This window comes from Leopardus geoffroyi, chromosome X (assembly GCF_018350155.1).
Source record: "Leopardus geoffroyi isolate Oge1 chromosome X, O.geoffroyi_Oge1_pat1.0, whole genome shotgun sequence".
Lineage (NCBI taxonomy): Eukaryota > Metazoa > Chordata > Mammalia > Carnivora > Felidae > Leopardus > Leopardus geoffroyi.
Window position 1 is genome coordinate 4494264 of NC_059343.1, and position 27479 is coordinate 4521742.

Here is a 27479-nt window from a genome sequence, read left to right on the forward strand (position 1 = left end):
GCGCGCGTCTAAGAGGGTCACCCAGTCTCTGCCAAGGAGCCGGGGTGCGGCGCGGGCGGGTACGAGTTTGGCCGCATGCACCCCCGCAAACGCGGCAGCGCAGCGACGACCTGCCGGTGTGGGGGCAGATGCAGGACGAGATTGGAAAGGGTGGGAGGACGGAGGGAGAGCCTCGAAGGACGGTCCCTGGGGCAGTTGCGGGGAGGGCCGTAGAGGTGCTCAGGCGGGCATCACCGAGAGCCACCCGGTAAACGTGGAGCCAGATGGCCTGGTTATGCAGCCGTCCGAGCCCTGATTGGTCGTCCCGGGACCCTCGCAGATTTCCCCTTTCTGTTTCGCGCGCCAGCCGCCCCTTGGGCCCCGCCTGGCGCATGCGCAGTGGCCAGCGGGTCTGTCGGGTTTGCGGTCCCCCTGGCTTCATCACCGGCAGAGCATCCCCAGCTGGTGCGTCCTCCCAAAATCAGCCGAAAACGATCAGATAGGAAACGGAGGAAGCAAAATTAGGGATGTGCCTTGCCGCCTTCGCCTGCTCATGCTTCACCTGCCTTTGTGGCTCTGAGGTTTTTTTGTTTTTTTAAACCTTTTTCATTCTTTCTGAATGCAACCTGGAAATAATTTTTTTTTTCTTTTTGGCCACTCTCAAAGATACCTTTATGTGTCCGTTTCTGTTTAGTGTTGGTTGGCGTTGCATATGCATATTTAAGCATAAGGATAGGGCCTCTTTAAGGAAGTCGAAGTTAGAAAGTTCCAGAGACTGTAAGACCTTAAGGATGTATTTCTGGTGAAGTTCCAAAAGTCCGGTGTGACTTGCGTGGATTGGGTAAGCGGAGCAAGATGATAGGCAAGGAGTCTCTGTGCATCGCTTTCCTTGGGCATGAAAGATGGATGTTTGAGACACGCGGGTCAAGAATCCCTTAGTACTAGCAAATAGTATATATTCAGTTAATTCGTGTCTTTTTAGAGCTGTTGCTGTGACAGGTTATGATTTCTTTTTGAGGACAGAGAAGGCAGTTCAATCAGTTAGTGAGGGGACTGTGCTCAGCTGCTGTAACAAAGAGGCCGGGTGGCCTGAACAACACACATATGTTGCTTACAGTTCTGGAAGCCAGGGGTTGGAGAACAAACAGCCAACAGGGATCAATGCCTTCGGAGACGTTGAGGACAGGATTGTTCCGGGCCTCTCCTTGGCTTGTACATGGTCTTCTTATGTCTTTATATCATCTCTCTGCGGGTCTGTTTCTGTGTCCAAATTTCCCCTTTGTGTGACGACTCCAGCTGTAAGGGATTACCTATCCTAATGACCACGTTTTAATTTGATTATCTATGTAAAGACTCTACCATCGAATAAGATGATCTTCTGAGCCTCCTAGGGGTTAGGACTCCAACATTATATGTGTAATATAAAGACACATGTGTATACGTCACTGCAGTTGCAGAGGGACAGGGGGTCGTGTGGACTTCTCTCCACAGATGTAAAAATGTGATTCAAATAATTTTTTCTTTGAATTTTATATATCTCTTGGATATGACGGAAGATATCCCTTCATTTACAAAAACAAAAGAAAAAAAAAGCCCAGAAACAGATCCCAAGAACCGTCGTGTTTGTGACAAGCTAGATTGGGGGGGGGGGGGGGATGAAAACAGGTCCACACCTGAAGTGATTTCTATGCATGTAACTAAATGCACTTTGATGCTTCTTCTCCTAACAGTCAAAGATAGAAACAGAGCTTCTGGGGAGAGAAAGAGAGAGGATGAATTTCCTTTCACAAATTACAATTTATGTTTGCAAAATTGTGTTTTCCCCGTGGGACGATGTCTTACTTTTCCCGACAAGTTTAAAATGCGGCAGACGATCCAATCAGCTGTAGTGCGGTGGTGTCCAAAACACATCCACAAGTGATCGTACAGATTGAAAATCAGGATCCTCTCCCACACAATGAACATGCATGCTAAAGCAAAAACGATAGATACGTCTCAGCTTATCTCAGCTTCCTCGTCTTGCTGTCTTGCTTTTTCTGTCCGTGTGTTTGCTCTCTGTGTCGTATCTGGAAAGGCGCTTGTCGTCCAAGTCCCGTTTGGAAACCCACCGAGCCCTGCGGTTCACCCTGGGCGGCTCTCGTTTCCTTCCCCGGCTCCGACCCGGTCCCGGGGAGCCTGAGGCTGGTGGATGGTGCCCTTTCTGCAGGTTGCCTGTGCGGGGCCCTGCAGCAGCTGGGGGGGGGGGGAGGGTACTAGGGCTGGGTCTCAAAGAGATGTGTGGAGGGAAGCCTTGAGGGACACTGGAGGTCCCTGTTGGCAGCACTAGCCAAGCCTGTGGAGAGTTTGGAGAGCCCAAGGCGCCCTCTCCCACTGCAAGGTTCCTTGCACGGCGTAACATTCCTTTAGCTGGAGAACTGGCCTGGGAGTGGCTTCAGACATAACGAAGGAGCAGCGAAGGGCATATATCAAAGTACGCGTATCTTTTCACATATGCGTACGCAAACATATACTTTTGTACTTTATTATATGTTGTGTGTGCTTTATATTCTTTATGGATTGGTACGCATCTGTGCATCAAGTCTATTAAGTTATATGTAGTTTTTTGTATTCAGTAAGATCAAACTGGAAACAGCACACGGTAATAAAAACTTAAGCACCCAAGACCTCCCGAGTGAGTCCTAAGGGTAGTGGACTGTCTCTGTCAGAGGCTTATAAATTCTTTGTGGACATTGCAGATGAGAGACCCTTCCTAAGAGGATGCTAGTCTGTTCTGGCCGCTGTAACAAAGTGTCACAGACGGGGGTGCTTAGACAGCAGACATCTGTCCCTCACAGTTCTGGAGGCCCAAAATCAAGACCAGGATGCTGACGGATTCGGTTCCTGCTGACAGCCTGCTTCTTGGTTCATAGGTGGCTGTTTTGTCTCTCTGTCCTCATGTGGGTGGGGGTGGGGGCTCTGGCCTATTCTTATAAGCTCAGTAATCCCATCATGGGGGGCTCCATCATGATCTCCTCAAAAGCTGATTAATAATTATATTAATATGTCACACGTGTATGTTGTGAAGTCTATACTGCATGTGTTTTATACATGGTATATATTTAGTAAATTAAAAAAAAATAATTTATTTTTGAGAGAGAGCACGAGTGGGGGAGGAGCAGAGAGAGAGGGAGACACAGAATCTGAAGCAGGCTCCACGCTCTAGGCTGTCAGGACAGAGCCCGATGTGGGGCTCGAACTTGTGATCTGTCAGATCATGACCTGAGCCAAAGTCTTGACTCTTAAGTGACTGAGCCACCCAGGCGCCCCTATATTACTTTAGTAAATTAGCAGAACCTAAAAGGGGGTCCTGGGAACCTCGAATCTATAGCAGCTCCGTCAGAGGCTCTGGTGACAACCTCTCCTTGCTAGGGCCATCTAATTTGATGGTAGCAGGAACAGCGTTGGAGACTTCCCTGTGACTTCCCCTGTGAGATCCGATGCTGACGGATCTCAGGTATGTGTGTCAGCATTGGGTTTAACTGCAGGACACCCACCTGGTGTTAGATTTGTGGGAAAACCCACAAATAGGCATTGGTGTCAGAATCGTGCTCTCCAGTGTCTTCCCTCCAAGTACCGCCCCACTGGAGATTCAGGCTTCATTCATCCTATGAATTTTGGGGGGGAGGAGCCCCCAACACCCAGTCCATCGTAGAGTGTTACCATTTCCTTTGCCATCCAGTTATATTCAGGTTTGATAACTGACGCCCTTCGTTACTTGGCTGGCGACAGATGACTGAACACGCTGGTTTACGGCTGTAACGATCACCCAGACATGCCTCTGAAGACTGGAAGTCAGCCCTGTGTAGACCTCCACACCGCAGTGTGCACGCGGGTTTGTTTTCCCTCCGAGGTGGGCGTGAGCCAGATAGCACAGCGAGGGAAGGCTCGCGCATGTTCGAGGAGACTTTAAGGTGGCTTCCCGGGCCCTGGCGTGTGCATAGATGCAGTGAAGTAAAGTGCAGGAACCGCTCGCCTGCATACCCCTGGTCCGGAATCGTCCCCCCCCCCCCCCTCCGTGCTCTGTTGATATTTGGGGCAGGGAAAGTTGACGTGGGCCGAATCGTGATTTCCAAAAGTCACGGGGTCAAGTCCCAGCCCCCAGCACCTCAGAATGTGGCCGAATTCGGAGACAGAACCACTTGCCTGCATACCTGGGCTTCTTGGCCGTGGTACCTAGTGATGGCAGACGTAGCAGATGGGCACAATCCTTCTGTGTGGTGGGGGCTGTCCTGTGCGCCGTAGGCTTTTAACGGCATCCCTGGTCTCCGCCCAGTCGATGCCAGCAACACCTCCCAGTACTTGAGTCTGTCCGTCTGTGTCTGTCTGTCTACCTATCCATGAAGCCGTCCCTCCAGCCGCACATCCATCCACGCATCCACACACACGTATGCGCGCACACAGCCTGGCGTCCCGTTCTGGAGTCCAGCCGTGGAGGGAAGCAGGAGGGCAGGTTCCGATGTTCAGAAGTTCTGGCCCGTGTGTGCAGTACCTTTCAGCCTAGGTAGACTCCCATCGACTCCAGGAACTCACGACCCCGTGGGAAGAGCTCGCTGACCGGGATTCGAGAGGGAGAACGCGGAGAACCCGCTCCCTGTACCGCTAAGAAATCTCACGAGTTCATTCTTAGAACAAAAACATGTGGCTGGCCTGGGAGTAGGGAACTGGGGGCCCCTCGCGGGGGAGGCCTTGGGTTTGCTTCTCTCCCTGCTACCCTGGTTTCTGCATAAGCCAGGCAGCCCTGGACTGAGGCTTGAGCTCCGTGAATGGCTGACCTAGCCGCTCATGGCATCTTTCCTCTGGGATGTGGTTGGTTGGTTTGTGGAGAGGGCCGTGACTGTTGACCTTCTTGGCCCTCACAGTACAGTCGCAAGGACTCACCTCCGCGAGAGAAGCCAAGCTTCCTCCCGGCACCGGAAGGCAACTGAGGTGGCCCACGGCACAGCAGTGTCAGCCTCACGTGGGGTCTGGTCACAAATGCAGAACCGGAGGCCCCACCCAGACCTACTGAATCAGCTGGGTGGCCGAGGCCACTGACCCCCACCTGGGGTATGCCGGGCACTGCACTGTGGTATGGGAGCGCCACCTGGTATGAGGATCTCGGCTGGCGATTATTTTTATGTGAAAGTGTAGGAAACATGCCAGGCCTTGTTAGGGTCTATTATCTGCGTGGACGCTGGTGGGTGATCCCCACGGTGGGTGGTCACGTATCCCGGTCAGCTTTCCCAGTGTCTCGGGAGACGACAAGGGGGTGGGATCCGTGCCTTCGACTTATTTTACTTGAATTCGGGTTAATGCAATGTGTGTTTTAGGGTTAAATGTATTTGCAGGTTATTTATTTCATTTATTTAAATGTTTGTTTACCCTGAGAGACAGAGCATGCAGATGAGCAGGGGAGGGGCACAGAGAGAGAAGGAGAATTGCAAGCAGGCTCTGCATTGTCAGCACAGAGCCCAACGTGGGGCTTGACCCCATGAACCACAAGATCATGACCTGAGCCGAAATCAAGAGTTGGATTCTTTTTTTTAATTTTTTTTTTCAACTTTTTTTTTTATTTATTTTTGGGACAGAGAGAGACAGAGCATGAACGGGGGAGGGGCAGAGAGAGAGGGAGACACAGAATCGGAAACAGGCTCCAGGCTCTGAGCCATCAGCCCAGAGCCCGACGCGGGGCTCGAACTCACAGACCGCAAGATCGTGACCTGGCTGAAGTCGGACCCTTAACCAACTGCGCCACCCAGGCGCCCCAAGAGTTGGATTCTTAACTGACGAGCCCCCAAGGCGTCCCTATTTATTTCACTTTTAAACCGACCCTCACAAAATGGAAAAAGGGCTTAAAGAAACTTCTATCAGGAAAGTAAAGTGCCAGTCCGTGTTAATGACAAGGAAACGTAACTTCCAGCATGAACTTCAGAGCACTCACGAATGAGAAAAAACACACATCGCATTGGTACATAAGTAGATGTCACTCATCTAAAATTGTATGTATACGGGGCGCCTGGGTGGCTCAGTCCGTTCAGCATCTGACTTCGGCTCAGGTCACGATGTCACGGTTCGTGCATTCGAGCCTCACGTCAGGCTCTGTGCTGACAGCTCAGGCTGACAGCCTGCTTCAGGAAGCAGGGTCTTCAGGAAGATTTTGTGTCTTCCTCTCTCTCTGCCCCACTCCCACTTGCTCTGTCTCTCTCAAAAATAAATAAAAACATTAAAAAAATAAAATAAAATTGTATCTTACAGAGAGGATGAATGCTCAAACATTGGGGAGATTGAAGTGCGTGGTCAAACCCTAGCCTGTTTTTCTCTCTGCCTGGGTGACTGAACATGACCATGGACATCTGAGGGAGGGGCCTGAGGTTCATCGTGCCCCCCTGGTAGGAGCCTCGTTCACCACTGGGATCCATGGCACTACACAAGGTCTCCTGCCCTCCCCCTCTCCGTCTTACCTTCCATCTCTTGTTTTGCTTTGTTTTGTTTTGTTTTGTTTTTTAATTTTTTTTTTCAACGTTTATTCATTTTTGGGACAGAGAGAGACAGAGCATGAACGGGGGAGGGGCAGAGAGAGAGGGAGACACAGAATCGGAAACAGGCTCCAGGCTCTCAGCCATCAGCCCAGAGCCCGACGCGGGGCTCGAACTCACGGACCGCGAGATCGTGACCTGGCTGAAGTCGGACGCTTAACCGACTGCGCCACCCAGGCGCCCCTGTTTTGTTTTGTTTTGAGAGAGAATTCGTGCACACAGATGCACCACACGCACAGTTGCACAAGTGGGGGAGGGTCGGGGAGTTAGAGGGACAGAATCCCAAGCAGGCTCTGTGCTGACGGCAGACGGCCCCATATGGGGCTCGAACTCATGAATCGTGAGATTGTGCCCTGAGCTGAATTCGGATGCTTCACAAACTCTGCCCCCCCCAGGCTCCCCTCATTTTAAATTCTCTCCCTCTTGATTTTTGCCTCTGACTTAATCCTCTGGCAGGGGGCCCTCCCTCCAGGACAGATTAGGGGTAGGTGTGCCCATGGTGGATGTGCCTGATGATGCTAGAGCAGACACCATTAACTCATTTATATATAAGAATAATTAACCGCTTTCCCAGCGAGGTTGTTGAGATGGTTTATAAAGTAGCGAGCATGTCCCAGTCGCTGGGGAGGCCTGGTGGCTTTTACTACACATGTTATGAAACAGCAAGCCAATTTTAACCGCGAACACCCAATCATTCTTTAATGTGCACCCTGAGCACCTGTCTTGTGTAAACATCGCTGAACACTGAGTGGGGCCCCATGCATCTTGTATAAACTGCCACAGAGGATCAAAGCCTTCCCGACCAGCCAGCAGTGTTATCAGAGGAGCTGGATGCAAGGTGTGTGCTCTCACAGGTGAGGCTGAGGACAGAGTCTGTCCTTGGGGAGGAGATTCAGCACGGGGGGACCCCGGGCACCCCTCCTGTGATCTGGGGGGAAGAGACAGAAGGAAGCAAGATGCCAGCATCACCAGGCGGCTCAGTCAGTTAAGTGTCAAGTCAGACTCTTTGTTTTGGCTCAGGTCGTGATTGTCAGGTTCCGTGGGTTCAAGCCTCGCATCTGGCTCTGCGCTGGCAGCTCAGAGCCTGCTTGGGATTCTCTGTCTCCTCTCTCTGCCCCTCCTCCGCTTCCACTGTCTCTCTCTCAAAATAAATGGATAAACTTAAAAAAAGATAATCTTTTAAGAAAAGTAAATGAGAAGAAACACTGTATATATATTTTTTCTTCCCTGGTGCAGTTTATTTTTTAATTTTTTTTTAATGTTTATTTATTTTTGAGACAGAGAGAGACAGAGCATGAACGGGGGGAGGGTCAGAGAGAGAGGGAGACACAGAATCTGAAACGGGCTCCAGGCTCTGAGTGGTCAGTACAGAGCCCGACGCGGGGCTCGAACTCACGGACCGCGAGATCATGACCTGAGCCGAAGTCGGACGCTTAACCGACTGAGCCACCCAGGCGCCCCTTTCCTTGTGCAGTTTAGATGCAAATCCACAAGCGCAGTGTTGGGGAGGAAGAATTTTACTCTGCCCTTCGTAGATTCTTCCAGCTGGTCTGAGAGTTAAATTGTCATGAGACACATTAACAGGAGAAAATCAAATTTAATTTCGTAGGTACAGGAACACCATGTACGTGAGGGGTTCCAGGTCAGAGAGGTAAAACGAGGTATCTCTGCCATCCTGAGCTAAGGAGTGGGATGGTGTCCTCAAAGGAGAAGGCAAATCATGGGGCAGTAAGAACATGTTCAGTAATTATATGTTTGCCCTGCCACACAGATGGGCATTCAGATAAAATTCATCTCTGATAATAACTCTCATTCTGAGAAAGAGCCCTAGTTTAGATCCTTGTAGGTGGTTATGGGAGGGGTGAAAGCTGCTCTTGAGCCTGCGAGGTCTTGTCTGTCTCCAGCTCTGAACAGTCCATGTGCCAAGCTGACCCACTCTGGGGAGGCTTGCTCAGAACCCCTCCAGCAGCATCAGCAGTGCCTGACTGTGACCTTAGTAAAGTAGCAGCTCTTACCCTAGTCAGCCCCAGAGAAGCAGGTGTCCCCCTTTGCCAAGCTCCACCCTACTCCTGGACAAACTGCAGCGAAGCAGATGGCAGGTGGGAGCAGACAGCTGGCTGCTGGCCTCCTCCTCTCCCTCCCCAAGCAGACAGGAGCCTGGAGGCGCCTGGGTGGCTCGGTTGGTTGAGCATCTGACTTCGGCTCAGGTCATGATCTCACGGTTCGGTTCATGAGTTCAAGCCGTGCATAGAGCTCTCTGCTGTCAACACGAAGCCTACTTCGGATCTTCTGTCCCCCTCTCTCTGCCCCTACCCTGCTCGTACTCGCTCTCTCTCAAAAATAAACATTAATTTTTTTTTTTTTTTTAAAGAAGACAGGAGCCTGGAATGGGCATGTGCCAAACCATCCTTGCTAAATCCGTCAGTCACATGTTGTCTAGAAGGACTGTTCCTGGGGTCAGTGGTGTTCTTTTCACTTTTTTTTTTTTTTTAACACAGAATTTCCCAAACACGTCACACACGCACTGTTGAAAAAGGAAGTAATACGTGTTAACTTCCATTAGGTTGGGTCCATCCCAGCACACTTTTAGAAATGCCAGGCTGCTGTTATGATTACAGTCCAGGAAGACTCCAAAATTCTAACCACAGCTGTCCTGAAGCAATCTTTTAGTATGAGTTTGGGATCTGAGCACGTCAATGGGACACCCAACACGTTGAGAGAGCAGAATAAATCTACATAGTAAAACTGTACAGAATGAGAATCTTAAGTCCCTCCCAGAGTGAAGATTCTAACAATCTTAAGAGCAATGGGATGTGTGTGTCTACATACAGACACACACATTTATGGTACGTACATAAATAATCTAGTTGTGTGTGTGTGTGAGTTTTTTTAAAAGTAATCTCTGTGCCCAGCATGGGGCTTGAACTCATGGCCCCAAGATGAAGAGTTGCACGCTCTCCTGACTGAGCCAGCCAGTTTGTGTGTGTGTGTGTGTGTGTGTGTGTGTGTGTGTGTGTGTTTTATTTTCAGACAGAGACAGAGAGCGAGCAGGGGAGGAGCAGAGAGAGAGAGAGAGAGAGAGAGAGAGAGAGAGAGATTCCCAAGCAGCCTCCATGCTGTCAGCTCAGAGCCCAATGTGGGGCTGGGATTCACAAACCATGAGATCATGACCTGAGCCGAAACCAAGAGTCAGACGTTTAACCAGGTGAGCCATCCAGACGCCCCTTAAGAAACTGGAGGAAAGATGTATATAATTTAAATATGTTTAGCTTACATATACGCAGACGCGTATAAGTAATATATGCATTTATGGTTTTTAGAAACTGATGAATAAAATTCATTACATAGCATTTCAACAGACTTGATTTACACATACACATGCATTGAGTATGTAAATAGATATGTGTGTGGCTTTCAGAAACTTAAGAGGAAAGTTTTTTTGTATATAATGTGTATGTACGTATACGTAAAATAGCACAGACTTGAGAGTGGTATAATATTTTACAATATTTTGTTCTTTTGTGGCCGCACTTCAAATGAATATGTATGTCGGTTGCCACTGTGTTTAACATGTAAGGAGTAACACTTAAAAAGAATGTGTTTCTGGGGCGCCTGGGTGGCTCAGTCAGTTAAGCATCCGACTTTGGCTCAGGTCACGATCTCATGGTTTGTGAGTTCGAGCCCCACATCGGGCTCTGTGCTGACAGCTGGGAGCCTGGAGCCTGCTTCGGATTCTGTGTTGCCCTCTCTCTCTGCTCCTCCCCCATTTGCTGTCTCCATCCCACAAATAATGAATAAACGTTCAAAAAAAAAAAACATTTAAAAGGATGTATTTCAGCTCTGTTTCCCAGGGCCATTTCCACTACTTTGCATGAACCTTAGAGGCAATCAGTTCCTGTGAGTCCTTCCTCCTGGAGTAGACCACAATGCCATTTTAGGGAAGGTGACATCCAGGACTTAGTTTGGGGTTTAATGATAAAGCTTCAAACCCCGGAATGCATTCTGTCAAAGAGAAGGTCACGATTAGTGCACAGGGCTAGTCAACACTGAGAAGTACATGGTAATGGGAGACCATGAGTTACCAAAAGCGCCTCCTGGAAACAACCCAGAAATTCCCATCTTCCTCCGTTGTTCAGCCCCTGTCCATGTTACACATTCTGTAGGGGGCTTTCCTACATGATTTTTGTGATGCCCGGTAACGTTCATGGTAATCACAACGAGGGTCTCAAGATGAGGGGTGGTTTAGCGTTTCTGGGCTTTTTGCAGGTGGTGGGGGTGCCTTGCTGGAGAATAGCTGAGCTCACCCCGAATGAACGCAGAGCTAAACGTGCTGAACGCTATGTCAGCATAGATAATACAATAGGAAAACTGAACGGTGGATTCTGGGGCCCCAAGGCCTCTCCTCCCCATATGGCTAAGAGGAGAACCCTTCCGTGAACACCATGTTGCCTGTCCCAGTGGCCCGATTTGCATGGAGATGCTTCTTCCTTGATTCAGGGCCCTCATGACTGAGCTTTGGTCTTTATGTTCAGTCCTGGAGAATGAGTCTTTGCTTGCTGATGCCTGAATGACTGCGTCGTGCCCTAGTTCTGTGGGAGTCGAAACTTTTCCAGCAATGGTCTCTCCACTGGGCTGTTCCTCTCTAGAGAGCCGAGTGAGACGGCATACCCAGTTTTGGCTGAGGGTTCCTCTGTGATGCCTCTGATGGGCAGACCAGTCAGAGCTAGGCCGTTGTCCCTAGTCGGTAACCTTGCCTGGAACATATTCTTCCTGCTGTGCGGAAAAGAGGGCTGGTGCTCAGAGAGGCTGAGTGTTTTCCTGAGGTCACACAGCTATCCGGTGCCAGAGTCAGAACTGAATTCATATCCCCTCATTCTGAGGGGATATTTATTGTAGTGCTGTAGTATGTCGAGAGCATCGGTCAAGGGGCAAAGAAGTAAAGTGTCAGGGGAATCTTCGATGGAGGTAGCCATCGTCGTGCCCTGTGGGATCTGGGCCCTGTAGCAGGGAAGGAGAAAGACACGTGAGAAGTTTGCAGATGGCTTGCTCTTTGGGACGTCTGCTTGGGAGGACGAGGAGGGGTCTCCTATAGAAGCAGGCACCACTACCCCTGTCTCAGGAGTTGTGGATGGACAGGAATCAGCTGGGTGGCTCCCAAGAACCAGTGAAGATGCCCTTCAGAGGGAGGGTCCATCTCCAGTCTGCCACCTGCAGCCATGTCTCAAATAGGACCCTTGAGAAGGGACCTTCCTGTACCTGTGGCCCCAACTTGCCCTGCACACTCCAAGCCACGGGACTGTGGCAGCAGCTGGGGCGGGGGGCTGGGTCATAAATGAGAAAGCCAGCAGCCACCCTCCAGGACGACCAAGACCATGCTTTTGCTGGGGGAAGGGGGGGCGGGGAACTCACGTGGGAATTAAACCTGTAGAGTTTCAGCATTGCCGTAGACATTTCTTGGTGAGCTTTAAAGCATTCAGCGATTGGAAGCATCCCAGGGTGTGCTGGAGTTTTGACCACTAGCTCATATGAAACCTCTATCCCATGTGCAAGTTTTATGGAGTCCCCAGGAGACCAGACGTCACCCCGTGACGATGTGTGGGTCGTGTTTATTCACAATAAGATATTGTTTCAGATTTCGGTGCGGTATCATCTTGGGTTACCGTTAAGAATGGGAACTATGTTAGCACCTGCTGCATTATGTATTAATTCAGTGGGTGCCTACCAGGAGCCAGAGGCACACAAAATAATTACAAATGGGCAATGTTTTATTTATAGAGGTGGGATAATGAGCACAACCACTCAGAGTTCGGCTTTACCTTTTTTCTTCTTGTACACAAAACACGATGAATGATGTGAGGGGAGAAGGCCATCCTGGAAGCTGTTTTTCCTGAGGTTTGGTTTCCCCCAAGATATGGGAGATGAGAGTCCCTGCCCCTTTCATCAGTGTTGAGGGCGCACCTACCTGCTCGCCACCCATGAAGCCTGCCGCCGTCCTTGCTCAGCGCCCGAGCCTTGGTGTTGGCGACGGGCATGAATTCCTCGGGGCCCCGTGTGCCGTGTAGGCGGCTGGAACTCACCTAACAGACAGGCTTGGAGGGCCTGTGTGCATCAGGATGTGCACAGAGCATTCAAAACATCACCGTCGCCCGTGTCCCCAGGTCTTACTGCTGGAAGAACACGTCGGCACTTGTCCGCCCCCCTCCCGTAGCTCTGTTTCCTTGTCCCGCACTGACACATGAGGAATGCTGGCTGAACGTCCGGGTTTCATTTCCCCCCCCACCCCCACCCCCCACACCTGCCAGCCGGTCAATAAAGGTTGCAGGGAAGCATTCGGACCCGATACGTGTTCTGAACGAAGTGATACCTAGCACGTGAATACTCAGCTGGGGTCAGGAAGGGCAGTCTCCCTCTGATTTATATGTGAAGCATGCGGGGTGGGAGGGAAGACAAGTGGAGAGATACGTGCAGTTAAATAACTTTTCTATGATCGATTCGCCAATCACCCCGCGATGACTGTCTGGCCGTACCTGGGCTGTCTCGTGATTATTCACAGCCCGGGAGCTCTGGGCTGGGTCCTGTCCAGCATGGCTCCTTCAAAAGCTGTGTGAGGTCCTTGGACGGAAGGTACAGTGTCAGAGTCTCCTGGCGAGAGAGCACCCTGTGAAGAAGCCTCGGAATAACCGGTGAGTTGGATTGCTTTTTGGTTTTGGTTTTGTTTTGGATCTTCTGTGGGAATAATGAAAGTTGGTACACCCCTACCTGTTGTGTTACAGTTTTTAAAAAACCTGTAGGACCACCTGGGATGCTCAGTCAGTTAAGCGTCTGACTCTTGATTTCGGCTCAGGTCACGGTCTTGAGGTTCATGAGGTCGAGACCCTCATTGGACTCCATGTTTACAGTGCGGAGCCTGCTTGCTATTCTCTGTCTCCTTCTCTCTCTGCTCCTCCCCACTCCTCTCTCTCTCTCTCTCTCTCTCTCTCTCTCTCTCTCTCTCTGCCCCTCTTCCACTCACACCCACTCTCCCCATCACAAAAAAAAAAAAAAAAAAAAAAAAAAAAAAACCTGTAGAACCACCTACAAGAATTCATCTGTTTTCATTTTCATCTGCCCTGAAACAGGGAGGTCTTTAGGGAGAAGAAACTGATTTCCAAATAGTCTTTCTTTCTTTCTGGATTAAAGTGGTGGTTTGAAAACACACGCTTGATAAAAAGAATAACGGAGAGCCTAGAGGCAAGAAACCCAAGAGGAAGTGAGCAAATAAAGAGGTGCGTTTTGTGCTGTGCTTAAGTCAGAAGAGAAATTGAATTAACCTTATATATCAAAATATTAGGACCCATGCTTCTGGGTTAGATAGAATACGTGTAAATAAGATGTATGTGCCATGAAGCACATGCCGTGAAATATTCGTATTCGTGTAAGCTTGCAACTCGTTGCTTTCCTAAAGAGTAAATTTGAGGCATAATCTAGAGCGGTTCTGTTCTTGTTTTAAGCTTTTTAAAATTTTGACATATTTATCTTTCATTTTAAGTGTACAGATACAAAATAATCTCTCATGAGCCCCTTGCATTGGTGTTTGGGGGAAAAAAAAAAAAAAGGCAGAACACAGCTGATCCCAGTTAGTAGATCCATTGCTGAACAGGCTGCATTGGTCTTGCTTTGGGTGGGGGCTTCATTACCCCAGTGTTGGACATTATGTCCAGCTGTGTAGACTGTCTTTGCAAAGGAGGAGGGTTAAGCAACGAATGGCATGTGGCTGAGAAATCGACCACTCTTTATTCTGAAGATTGGTATCAGTTACAGGAGATAAGCATCCGGAACAACGTGACCTTTGAAATGCCTGCCATACGTAATCTACCCATCACGGGTCAACAAAAATGCGTGATTTCCTTTTTTTCCCCAAAGAGGGGTGCTAGGACTTGCACGTAATGTCTTTCGGATAAACCTTCCATGCCGTTCTCTGAGTGAATGATCCTAGTTAATTACAACGTTCAGTACTTGCTTACTTCTTATGCAGGTAGCCACATTTGTCACATATGTGTTGATTTCATCCTCTAAGTTAACCCTTGCAGGTTGAATTTGAGGGCCGATGAGACGACTTGTCACTGGAGATGACGTCACTAAAAATGGTGAAATGCTTGTCAAAAGATTATTCCATTCTACAGTTATTTACGATAGGCACTTTTTGTCTCTACAAATGCATGATAGCACCTGACAGACTATCCCTATGAATTGGTGTCTACAGTGACACTAATATTTACCAAGTGAGAAATTGCCCCATTTTCATTTATACTGAGATTAAAACATAACGACGGATGATACCAGGATCCAGAAATGTAAGTGCTTTCAGTGCATTAAAAACAAAAAACAAAAAAAACCCGCTCCTATTTGCATTTAAAACTAAAGAATAAATGTCAGGCATTGCTTAAAAGGCTCGTTGAAATGTGGGGCACCTGGGTGGCTCTGTTGGTTGGGTGTCCGACTTCAGCTCAGGTCATGATCCTCATGATTTGTGGGTTCAAGCCCCGCGTCGGGCTCTGTGCTGACAGCTCGGAGCCTGAAACCTGCTTCCAATTCTGTGTGTCCCTCTCTCTCTGCCCCTCCTCAGCTCACACTCTGTCTCTTTCAAAAATACATAAATGCTAAAAAATATATATATTTTTTTAAAAAAAGCTGATTGAAATAAACATTAAAAGTTTCTGGGAAAAACTCTAAAAACTCTTCTCCAGAGCACTCTCTATCTCTATTGTTTTGTTTGTATCCTGTCCTCTCATTAAAATTCCTACCTTGTTTGGAAATTAACCCTGTAAAACTTGGCCGCTGAGTCAACAATCCCTTACCTAGCACCCTTGGGATTCAGGCAATGAAGTGTGTTGCAATCGTGAAACACAAGTCCAGTCTTACCTGGAGGGTTGTCCACGTGGGAAAACACTCTGAGTAAATACTGCGGGTGCCAATGTCAATAATAATTAAGTGCTTATTACAAGAAGGAAATGCAGGCCAGAGAGTCACTTTGGGCTCAGAGTAGCGCCTTCGACTTTCCACTCTGGCAGAAAGCATGGAGGTGAGGCAGAGGGGGTCCAGGGTCCTGTGTTCCTCTTAGTGGCTCCAGGACTGGGGGATGTCTCGTCCAGAGACAGACGCAGGACTAGGATGTCCCCTTTTGCAAGTCATGCGTCCTGACCTGTCTTTGCAGGATGTTTCCTCTCGACCCATCAGCATCCTGTTCAGCGTGGACAGGTTTTCTCAGTGCCTGGTGTCTTGACTCCTTTCCAAGTGCCCCTGCCACCTTACAGATACACAGCTCTTTGTCCATAACCCACAAGAACAAAGCCAAAAGGATGGGAAGCCAGGCTCTCGGGGAAACTTATTTTTGGCAGTTCTGCACCAACGGACGCAGAACCGATGTAAAGTTGAACAGTTTTTATCCCATGGAACGCTGCAAGACTGTTCATATGTGTGTCTGCAGGTTGCCATCCAGAACTTCGGTCAGGCTGTGTTACGTAACACACGATATACTCACCATTATGCTGTCTCGTGTGTGTGTATATGCATTATGTATTGTACTAATCACTTTGCAATATGTATACATAACCAGTCATTATGTTGCACACCTGAGACTTAGATATGCTATGGCAATTATAGCTTAGTAAACCTGGAATATGTCTTTAACAATCAATAAAACTGGAATACAGGGGCGCCTGGGTGGCGCAGTCGGTTAAGCGTCCGACTTCAGCCAGGTCACGATCTCGCGGTCCGGGAGTTTGAGCCCCGCGTCGGGCTCTGGGCTGATGGCTCAGAGCCTGGAGCCTGTTTCCGATTCTGTGTCTCCCTCTCTCTCTGCCCCTCCCCCGTTCATGCTCTGTCTCTCTCTGTCCCAAAAATAAATAAACGTTGAAAAAAAAAATTAAAAAAAAAAAAACTGGAATACAGATGTCTGTATGTGCCAAAGTTTTACTGAGATACAACTGACATACAATATCCTGGGAGTTTAAGCTGGACGATGTGGCGATTTGTTACTCGACATATCAAATATATTCCCAATGTGATAGTTAAAAAAATTTTTTTTTAGCATTTGTTTATTTTTGAGAGACAGAGTGTGAGTGGGGGAGGCACTGAGAGAGAGAGGGAGACACAGAATCGGAAGCAGGCTCCAGGCTCTGAGCTGTCAGCACGGAGCCCGACGCGGGGCTTGAACTCACGAACTGTGAGATCGTGACCTGAGCTGAAGTCAGACGCTTAACTGACTGAGCCACCCAGGCGCCCCCCAATGTGGTATTTTATATGTCAAATATATATCCAATGTGATATTTGATATATCAAACATATGTCGACATGTTATATATTTGATATTTTATATATTGCAAAGTGATCAGTGCAGTAAGTTTTGTTAACATCCGTCACCTCACACAGTTGCAGATTTTTCTTTCTTCCCATTATGAAGTGGTATCATACAATGAGTGTTCTAGAAAAAACAGCAGTGTCCGTTATGAGGGTCAGAGACAGTCCTGGGGACAGCTTAACTTGGAAGCAGTCTGCATACTTTCAATAATTTGTTTTGATTTTTTAAGAAATTACCTTCTAACCCCCCCCCAAAAAATTTGAATGCTGAAATACTAACTTGGCCCCAAAGCTTGTGTTTCGAGACAGTATACCTGTGCTTGTCATTGCAAACAGGGAAGAGTTCATGTTGAGCCCGTTGTGACTTTGAACCATCAGAAGATGGTTGTACCAGGTGGGTTTTCCCATTTACGGTATCAGACTATGTTCCCATATCCCCTCAGAGGCACCTTCTACCACTAAAAACCTCACGATTTTTCTAAGTTCTGCAAACTTTGCGACAAGGGGAGAAGAGTCAGAAGCCTCCATTCAGCCAGAAAAGTAGGGCAGAATTTCTGTGTCTTTTGGCCACTGTCCCTGATGAGAAGCAGCTTCTGACCCCTCCTCCCCAGCCCATGCACCTGGGAGGCAAAGAACACTTACTCAAATCTACTGGGGGTCACAATGGCGCAACCTGGGATCCTAAACCAAACAGCATGTCTTGACTTTGGAAAGGCCACCTGTTTGATTCCATTAAGAACAAATACCAGGGCATTTGTGGCTCCGTCGATTAAGCATCTGACTCTTGATCCCAGGATCATAGAATTGAGCCCCATGTTGGCTCAGCATGGAGCCTGCCTGGGATATTCTCTCTCTCTGTCTCTGTCTCTCTTTCTCTCTCTCTCTCTCTCTTTGTCTCCCCCTCCCTCTCTCCTTCCCTCTGCCCCTCTCCCCCACTCACACACTCTTTCTCTCTCTAAAATGAAAAAAAAATGTATTAAAAAAGAAGTATTGGGCAGCCTGGGTGGCTCAGTGGGTTAAGCATCTGACTCTCGGTTTCGGCTCAGGTCGTGATTTCACAGTTTGTGAGTTCAAGCCCCTCATCAGGCTCTGCACTGACAGCACAGAGCCTGCTTGGGATTCTCTCTGTCACTCCCTCTGTCCCTCTCTCCGCCCCCCCCCCCCCATGCCGCAAAATAGCTAAACTTAAAACAGAATTAGCAGAACGGAGCTTTGACTTAAGCAGACTTCTCCACCTCAACAGGACTCATAGTTTGGAGCAGATCATTCTCTGTTGCCATGCATGGTCTTGTGCATCATCAGATGTTCAGTCGCATCCCTGGCCTCTACCCAGTGGATGCCAGGAGTGCAGCCCTCAAGCTGTGACGACCATAAATGTCTCCAGACATTGCCAAGTGTCCCCTGGAAAGGAAAGGTACCCCTAGTTGACAAGCAGTGGTTTGCCTGATGCTATACTGTGCGATGAGCCCTATTTTACAGGTGGGAAAAACAAACCCGTGCTCTATAGATGGCGTCACGGTCAAGAGCTTTTGTGTCCCACTGTATTGTCACATACCACACGTGTGGCTCATCCAGAGAGCTGTCAGAAGCCTTCTAGGCTGAATCTAATAACTCACATGTTATTGAGAAGCTGAGTCACGATAGCCAGCAACGTGAACTGATTTCTAGGGGTTTCTAACTTGCAGTTAGCCCCAGGGACGAATTCGCGAATCGAGAAGGTTACAGTGGTAGCTGTCTAGAGCTGGGCGGATGGCTCAGGAGCTTTTTGGCTGTCAGTGACAAACCCAGTGCCTCATGGCCCATAAATAAACCTCAGCTTTGGTATCTCTTTTAATGTTTTTATTTTTTATTGAGTTGACATTCATATAGCACACAAATAACCATTGTAAAGGGTGCAATTTGTGCATTCAGCCACTGCCTCTCTAGTTCTAGAACTTTCTAAATCATTCCTCCAAAACCCTCATTCCCCTTCTCCTTGGCCCTTGGTAACCACAAACGTCCTTTCTGTCTCTGTGTATTTGCTTATTGAGGACATTTCCTTTAAATGGAGTCATACGCTATGTGGCCTTTTGCGGCTGGATTCTTCCCCTCAGCATCGTATTTTCAAGGTTCATCCATATAGTAGCAGGTGTCAGAACTTCATTCCATTTAATGGCTGAATCATATTCTATTTTATGGACAGAAAGGGATTTTCTAGTTGCATGTGTGGGAAGGTCACAGAATCAAAGGAGAAGCTTCAGAATCCAGGACTGGCTGCCTTAAACACAAGCTGAAATTCTTTGTAAGGCTGATGGACGTGATCTCTACGGGTTTGTGCCTTCTGATGGAGGCAAACCTCACTGTATTGAAAACAGTTGCTTCTGGGGGCGTCCAGGTGGCTCAGTCGGTTAAGTGTCTGACTTCAGCTCAGGTCATGATCTCACGGCTTGTGGGTTCGAGCCCCGCGTCGGGCTCTGTGCTGACAGCTCAGAGCCTGGAGCCTGCTTCGGATTCTGTGTCTCCCTCTCTCTCTGCCCCTCCCCTGCTTGCGCTCTGTCTCTCTCAAAAATAAATAAGCATTTAAAAAAATTTAAAAGAGAAAATAGTTGCTTTTGCATCCTGGTTAAATTCTGTGGTATTAGGAGAATTTTATGTGTAATTGGGGCTGGGTACCGTGGCTGTTATCCTTGGCTGCATTCCAAATTACCGCAAGTGTAAGGGCTCACAATGCCACCCGTCGATTATCTCACAGTATCTGTAGCTCAGGTGTCTGGACATGGCTTCCCTGGGGACTCCGCTCGGAGTCTTACAAAGCTACATCGAAGTGTTGGCCACAGTTGTGTTCTCGTCCAGAAGAGAGAGGGATCCCCTTCCAAGCTCTTTCAAGGTGTGAGCAAATCTTGTAGTTCTTTGTGTTTGTGGTGTGGGACTGCGGCCCCTAGTCCCCAGGAACTGCCCCTCCCTATTGGCATTTCACACCGTGACTGTTTCATCGAGACCTGCAGGAGAGCGTCTCTTTTGTTAGGAATCTGTTTTCAAGTGCTCACCTGATTAGGCCAGGCCCACCCCTGATAGCGCCCCTTTCGATTAGCACCAAGTCAACTGACTGGGGACCTCAAACACACATGCAGCGTCCGTTTACTTTTGCCATATCCTGTTGGTTAGGACATCACAGGTACCCTCACATTCAAGAAGAGAGGATCACACAAAGCGGTGAGTACCACGGGCTGAAAGCTGGGGAGGCTCTCTTAGAATTCTTCCTGAAAAGGGGCCTTTTTGTGGGCGGAGCTGGGGGCCTAAATACGGTGTAGAACATACGTTGCGTCCCAGGAACCAAACGACCCAGTTCCCTGCACTCATTTGGAGGAACTGACGTGTGTGCCAAGGTTGTTAGTGTTGGTGCGAATTAGATTGTTGTAGCATCGTTTATTTCCATTTGACAGTAATGAAAGCACGGGGGACCCGATATGTAGCTGAGTGGTTTGTGGTGTGCAGCCAGAACCCCCTAGTATTCATGGCAGTGCTATCCTTATCTTGCTCGAGAACGTATCTGGGGGCTGGTGATGCCTCTAAAACCATGCAGTGATCAGGAAGTGTCGCCCAGCAGGCTTGACGAGGTCTGTGTGGACTACCCTCGCCTTTCTGTGCATGCAGGGGACCCCACAGCCATCTGCCGGCCACCACCCTCGCCCTGGTGTGGGGCTCGCCCTGGAGCCCGCGGGCCATGCAGTGGGCGGGCTCACTCACCGATTGGGAATAGTCGTATGCTAGCACCCTGCTTCTCGTCCCTCCTTCTGCCCTTGCCCCGAACGTCTGCTGGGATAGAGGCTCGCGTCCCCACGCCACACCTGGGGGTTGCGGTCCCCACCAGCCGTGGCCCAGAGCCTGCTTGCACTCACACTAGGGGCTGGGCGCTTGGGAATGTCTCAGTTTCAGGACGTCACATCACACGATCAGACTTGATAACACAGGCCTGTTTGTTTTAAATAAACTTCTGCTTCGATGCATCTGTAACGCTTTTCCATCGGGGTGAACTTCACACAAAGTACTATCAACCCCTGTAAAGAGGGCAACTCAGAGACATTTCGTGCATTCAACCCCTGCCCCTCTAGTCCTAGAACTTTCTACATTGTTCCTCCCACACCCTCACGCCCCCTCCCCTCAGCCCTCGGGAACCACAAATGTCCTCTCTGTGTCTGTGTGTGTACTTGTCTGGACATTTCCTGTCAGTGCATTCACAGGCTGCGTGAGTGGCTTTCTCGCATGGGGTGTGATGCGTTCACGGTTCGCCTGTGTGACGGCACGCGTCAGTCTTTCGTCCCACCGTGTGGCTGTATCCTGTTGTACTTTATGGATACGTTGGATGCTGTTTGTCTGTGGACGTGTGGACGGACACGTGGGCCGCTTCCTCCTTTGAGCTGTTGTGAGTAGAACAGTTCTCCACGTGGATGTACAAGGGGCACGCAGGTGTATAGGTAGCTGTTGGAGACCCTGCTGTGCACGGGGCACGCGGGTGTATATAGGTAGCTGTTGGAGACCCTGCTGTGCACGGGGCACGCGGGTGTATAGGTAGCTGTTGGAGACCCCGCGGCCAGCTCCTCTGGGTGCATCCTCAGACACGGCATTGCTGTGTCATCTGGCATGTCCATTCCACTCTTTGAGCACCTCCTGTGCTGGTTTGCAGTGTGTGTTTCAAAAGCCGTTTGGTCTTGAGGCCCTCGTCTTCGAGGGTTTCGTCTGAGCAGCCCTGAGAGGCAGAATTACAGCATCTCCTGTCCGAACTTGTGTGGAGGAGACGTGCGTTCAGCTGTGGAAGAGCGTTGGCAAAACCTCGGCATATATTATCAGCATTGCTGAGACTTGTTTCTGTCTGCCCTGCAGCTTATTAGGAAAGGCAGGAGCCAAGGTGTAAATAAATGGGACAGGAAGGCCCAGCAACCAGTCGGCCACTGATGGGCAGTTTCTCATGGTTCCAAGGTCGTGAGATGACCCCCTCGGGCAGGCCCAGGGCCCAGGCGTCCCATCCCGATCCATCCTGACGTGGCCCCAGCTGGGCACTACCTTTTGGTGGCTCGCCTCCCAGTCTTGAAAATCCGCGGGGCTGGCATGGGGTCCCTGCATGCATGGGGTCTCCTGGGATGCCTTCCCCTCCTGCCTGTTCCCCAAGCCGGGTCAGCTGCCTTTCTGTTGGCGCCTGGCTTCTTGCATCACTCTTCTGCTGCTCCCCCTGCAGTGTGTCACCTCTGCCTTGGTCTGGGGACAGAACTACAGGTTCTGACTTGCAGAGGACAGACCCAGGGGACCATCAGCTTACGGTCTTCAAGCCCCAGCTGTATCGGAGCCGTGATGTTGGGGTTTACTGTTCTATTTTAGAGCTCACCTCTGACGCCCGTTTCCTCACCCTCAATACAATCGCATCCAGCTGACAAATTACGAGATTAGGGACTTTATTAGACATAATAGCATACAAGTGGCTGAGTGACTAATTACAAATTAGTGCTCCTGGCCACTGCCCAGCCATCAACTAGGAAACGAAACATCTCATGGTGCGGTACGCAGGGTCTATGTGGTACGTCCTTCCGTATGTGATGGCATCCGTCGGAGGGACCGATAACGGTGATCCTGGGGGCCTTCTGTGAAGACGTACAGAAATTCTGTATGTTCCCACATGCCTTCGAACACGCCCGCCACTAAGGTTTGTCAAACGGAAATGGTTTTCCTGTGATTTTAAGTCATGCACCTCACATTTGTTTGCATCTTTTAGACTGAATGAACCTTGTGCATAAAATTATACTTGGAGTATAATTACTTCGTCGTGGCTCAAATGGGAACCTAAGGTCGGCGGGGGGGGGGGGGGCAAACATCATTTTGACCTGTGATAACTAGGTATTAGGGATATTTGGAATCATTGAAGTGGCCCTTTTTATATTTTTCAACCAACATAACTGTTACTCGGTGATCTCCTTTGAATCCTACCAATAGTTGGTCTATTCATAGAAGCACTTGTGTTTTAATAAGACTTTTAGGGTTCCCTTTCTTTAACCAAACCTATAGCCTCCTCATGTGGGGATACTGTCCCGAGAGAGTTCTCCCTAACAAAACTGATTATATTCGCACATCTCATGCAGGAACCACGTCTGGTTATCCACAAGGAGACACGGTGATGCTATTTCCTGGCATGTTTGAAGGACAGAAACTCGTGAATGGAATTTCTCTCAATGCAGATAAAATCCAAAGCTGATGGGTCATTTCTGTCTCAGAATCTCAGTCTTCCTCTCTGCCCCTCTCTCACTTGCGTTTGCATTCTCAAAAACAAACATTAAAAAAATTATAAAGAAACTAACCTTGGGGCATCTGGGTGGCTCCGTTAAGCGTCCGATTTCAGCTCAGGTCATGATCTCACGGTTCGTAGATTCAAGCCCCTCATCAGGCTCTTTGCTGGCAGCTCAGAGCCTGGATCCTGCTTCAGATTCTGTGTCTCCCTCTCTCTCTCTGCCCTTCCTCTGTTCACACTCTGTCTTCTCTCTCTCAAAAATAAAAAGACATTAAAAGTTTTTTTTAAAAAAACTAAAGGAGTTTAATGTTCTAAGTGAATTTTTACAATCCACTCTATTCTTATTTTTCTTGAAATAGTTGGTGAAATACGTGTTCACAGTGTGGAGGCACATTTTCCACGCCATTTAATTCACCCACTTGTACGATTCAGTGGTTTTTATCAGGTTACCAAGCCGTGGGACCTCCTTAAGTCAGTTTTAGAACAGGCTCATCACCCCAGTGAGACCCTTCATGCCTAGTTCCTAATCCCCATTCCTATCCCCTGCCTGAGCAGGTTTTTAAGAAGTCACGTTTTTTTCTATGTTTCATCCCATTTCTTTGAACCCAGGGCGTATGAATGTGGCCCTCGGGGCTGTTGACAGTCGTGCAGTTACATCATTCCGCTGCACGACCCTATTATTGTCCTAGAAAGACCCAGAACTGAATCGCTGAGGCATGAGGAAATGAATCCTGTGCATGTTGTATGTGCTATATATCTCCGTGACCCCGCTTGGAATGCTCGCCTTGGTCTTCCTTGTCACGAAATCACGTAAGCCCTCTTCTGCCGTTGTTGCTGTTTTCTCCTCCTCCTCCTACCTGTTTATTTCCTGAGGAAATGCCTGTGGCCTTCTTTCCTACACTCGGGCCCTTAGGACTGATTTCCCCTTAAGCAGGCCAGCTCACCTGTCAATGAGACTGCCATAATTTGTACGTCTATGACCGCTATCATTTGAAAAATGGATCATTATTTCAAGAGACACATCTAATAAGAGGGGTAAGGAAAATACAGTGCATATGCGTGCATCACATGGTTGTCAGTTGAACCCAAAACCTGGAATCTGGATATGGGAGCATGCTGGAGAGATTACTTGGGTTAAGAGTTTTCAAGAGCAGCAATCCAAAGTGATATAATTTGGGAATAGACGACAGGCCCCCAGGCCTGGTGCAGACAATAACTAGTGAGTTCCTACCCACAGATAAGATTGGCACAGATGCCTGGTCTATTGGTAATCTGGGACTTCATCTATTGGACATCTGTTGGGAGTCTTGCCCGACTAAAAGTTTAATATCTTGTAAACTCTTTTCTTTCTGGAAACTTCATCCCGCAGATAAATATTGCTCTGAAATTGTGATAAACAAGGAAGAATTGCTTGGTGATGTACAAGTGATCATATCCTTGGGTAGAACAGCCCTCCCTCTTTTAAATGTAATGATAATAGTAAATGACCAACGTACCTTGGCATGGTTCCTGAGGTTTAGAGTCACTGAGACACAAATATAGATGTCCTCTCCTGGCCAGGGACTCTGAAAATGTAATGGCTCGCGTGTTAGGATATACTCAAACATGAAAGTCCGCCATTGCACTCACAAAATCTAAGGGATCCAGAGGATGAGGGAAAGCATACGGAATTGAGGAAACCAGCATGGTGGGAACCCCAGGTTCTGAAAGGGAATGTTTGCAAGGTCGGGGAAGAGAGAGAGAATCATGCAACGAATGGCTTACCTTTCTCCTAGAAGGTCAGGAAGACCAAAAATCCAAAACAAACTGATTAGAACACTCTCTTGCTGTCTGGTTCCCAGGTCTCCCTTGACTCAGGTTCCGTGCCCTTGGACGGAACTGCACTCCCTCTGTGTTGCACCGTCAGAAGCATAGAAACTTACTACGTTTAGATCACAAGTCCTAAAATGAGGATGTTGGCAGAGCTCCGTGTCTAGGGGAGAAGCTGTTTCCTTACATTTTCCAGAGGGCACCTACATTCAGAGCCTCGTGTCCCTTCCTCATTTTCTCCACACTGTTCCTTCCCTCCTGGCGTCTCCTTCTCTGACTCTGCCTGACCGCCACCCTCTTATAAAGACTGGACCACTAAATTCTCCTCGTGAAACTAATGTGACACTAGAGTTGACAAACTAAAATTTAGATAAAAATTTGCAACATTAAAAAAAGGAAGAGACCCTTGTGATGACATTGGCGTTGGATCATCTCCCCATCTCGAGATCCTTAACATCATCATGCTTGCACAGTCCTTTTCATGTAAGGTGACATAGTCACAGGTTCCTGGGGCTAAGAATGTGGCCACCCTTGGGTTCCATTGAGAATACACTTTGATCAGAGTTTTCTGTGGGCATATCAGTTAGCTGTAAATGTGTTCAGGGGTACATTAATAACAACTGCCATTGCTTGCTAAAATGAGATTATTATATAAATAATGTCCATGTGTCCACTAACAATCAGTGTGCACATGAGCTTTTCCTGCACTGATGCCATACAAAAGAGACATTTTTTCTCGGGTCAGTGTTCTTGAGCCAACATCTGTGGATGCAAAGAGAGACAAAGGTTGACTGCAGAGTAAATAGATTCATTCCATTAATGAATTCCAAGCACTATGTTTATCAGGATGTTCTTGATGACTGGGCATTAACAAAAACATGAAAAGTTTTGTGCTTGCTTGCTTTCTGTCTCTCTCTCTTTTCCATCCCTCCCTCCTTTATCCATCCTTCCTTCCTTTCCTTCTTTCCTTCTTTCTTTCTTTCCTTCTCTCCTTCTGTACCAGAGCAACTAACTCTATTCCGTGATCTTTCCTTTCGGTGTTTGTTTAATGACTTTTAATGGAGCGTACTTTGGGGGAGTGGGAGCTGTTTTTCTGGAGGCCCGGTGAAGAGAGTTTTGGCTCCTGTGACCTCTCATAATCTTCATGCTCCCGTCACCTGTGGCTGGGGCACCTGAGTCTGTTGGTTTTCCCCTGGCCATTGCCTCTGGTATTATTCTCCTGCATCACGACTTTGTCCTTTCTTTTCTTTGCTGACAGACTTCTCAAGAGCTAGCTCTTTCTGGCAATTGACTTCTGGATTCTTCCCTATTCACTGGCTCTCTGTGGATGGCGTCGATGTTCCAACCAGAGTCTCTGAATTCTAAACCCAGCGGGGAATGAAGCAGGAAAAGTCAGTGTTACCGCTTATTAACATCATTCCTTGACAAGCATAAGGCACTGGAGACTAGTCACCCTTTGCTGTCATGACTGACCAGGGCTCAGCGGGTCCTGGGATGAGGCGAGTGGTGTCAGGTGGACAGCAGAGACCTGGGCTGCGGTGCCCTTTCAGCAGCTCCATGGGTGACATCGGGCAGGCACCCACCCTTCACAGGCTCCGTCGACGTCCTCGGTTTTTAACTCCCAACGTAACTGCAGTTGTACAGGCAGTCCCTGGGGGTTGAGCCACGACGCCCATGTTCTCCAAAGCTCCCAGGCTAAAATCTGAGATCCAGTGTCCTGGGTTTACATCTGACCATAAACCCAGGTGTTAATGTAATGAATGATACTGCACTTTTGGGGAGGGTGGGGTTAGGAATCAAGTACGAGGTGATTTATAAAAGTCTTCACATGAGAGAGCTGGCATGCACCATAAATTCCCCCAGCCACCCAAGATTGATAATTTTACAGTGAAAGCAAGTAATTATGAATCTGCCTCTAAATCACAGTTTAAAACCCGCACTCAGAAGTTGACAAACTGTCCCCATAAGTCAGACACTACTTACCAGCCTGTTACCAGCAAGCAAAGCCCAGAACTGGTGCTTTTCACGGCTGTCACGTTTGTCGATGCCCTGATTCACCTGTGCCTGTAGAGAAGGGGATGTTTAACGTGCACCGGGGAAGCCCTTCCTCTTGGAGTCAGAAGGCAAGTGTGTGTACCTATCAAAGAATAAGAGACTCTATTCTACGGTAAAAAACACAGAAGTGGTGTTTGGCCATTTGTGTGTTCCAAGTCCTACACATATTAATTCAACATATTATCACATTTACCATAAAATGTTGAGATTATAAGACGGGCCTTCCCAATGCTGGGTCCTCGGGGTGAAATGGAATCCCATTTGTGGATGCTGTGCTCATCAAAACAGCAGTTAATAGGGCGAGGTCGGGCCAAGAAAGGGTAAGGATGAAGAGTCACAGACCGTGGTTTAGGAAGGTAACTGTCCAAGAGGCGTGAACACGAACAACTGAATGATGTGGCCTCAACGAGGACAGGAATCTGCAAAGGTCTGCTGGTGTGCATGGATGCAGGTCTCTGGCCAGAGGCCCATCAGCCCCTGCCACACACCTG

General features: G+C 48.5%; 1 protein-coding gene across 3 annotated transcripts in view; it reads left to right on the top strand.

Moving 5' to 3' along the window:
• The window catches only part of STS (steroid sulfatase), a 167677-nt gene that overhangs the window by 7388 nt on the left and 132810 nt on the right, over nucleotides 1–27479 (top strand). The gene's annotated exons all lie outside the window — the stretch shown is intronic.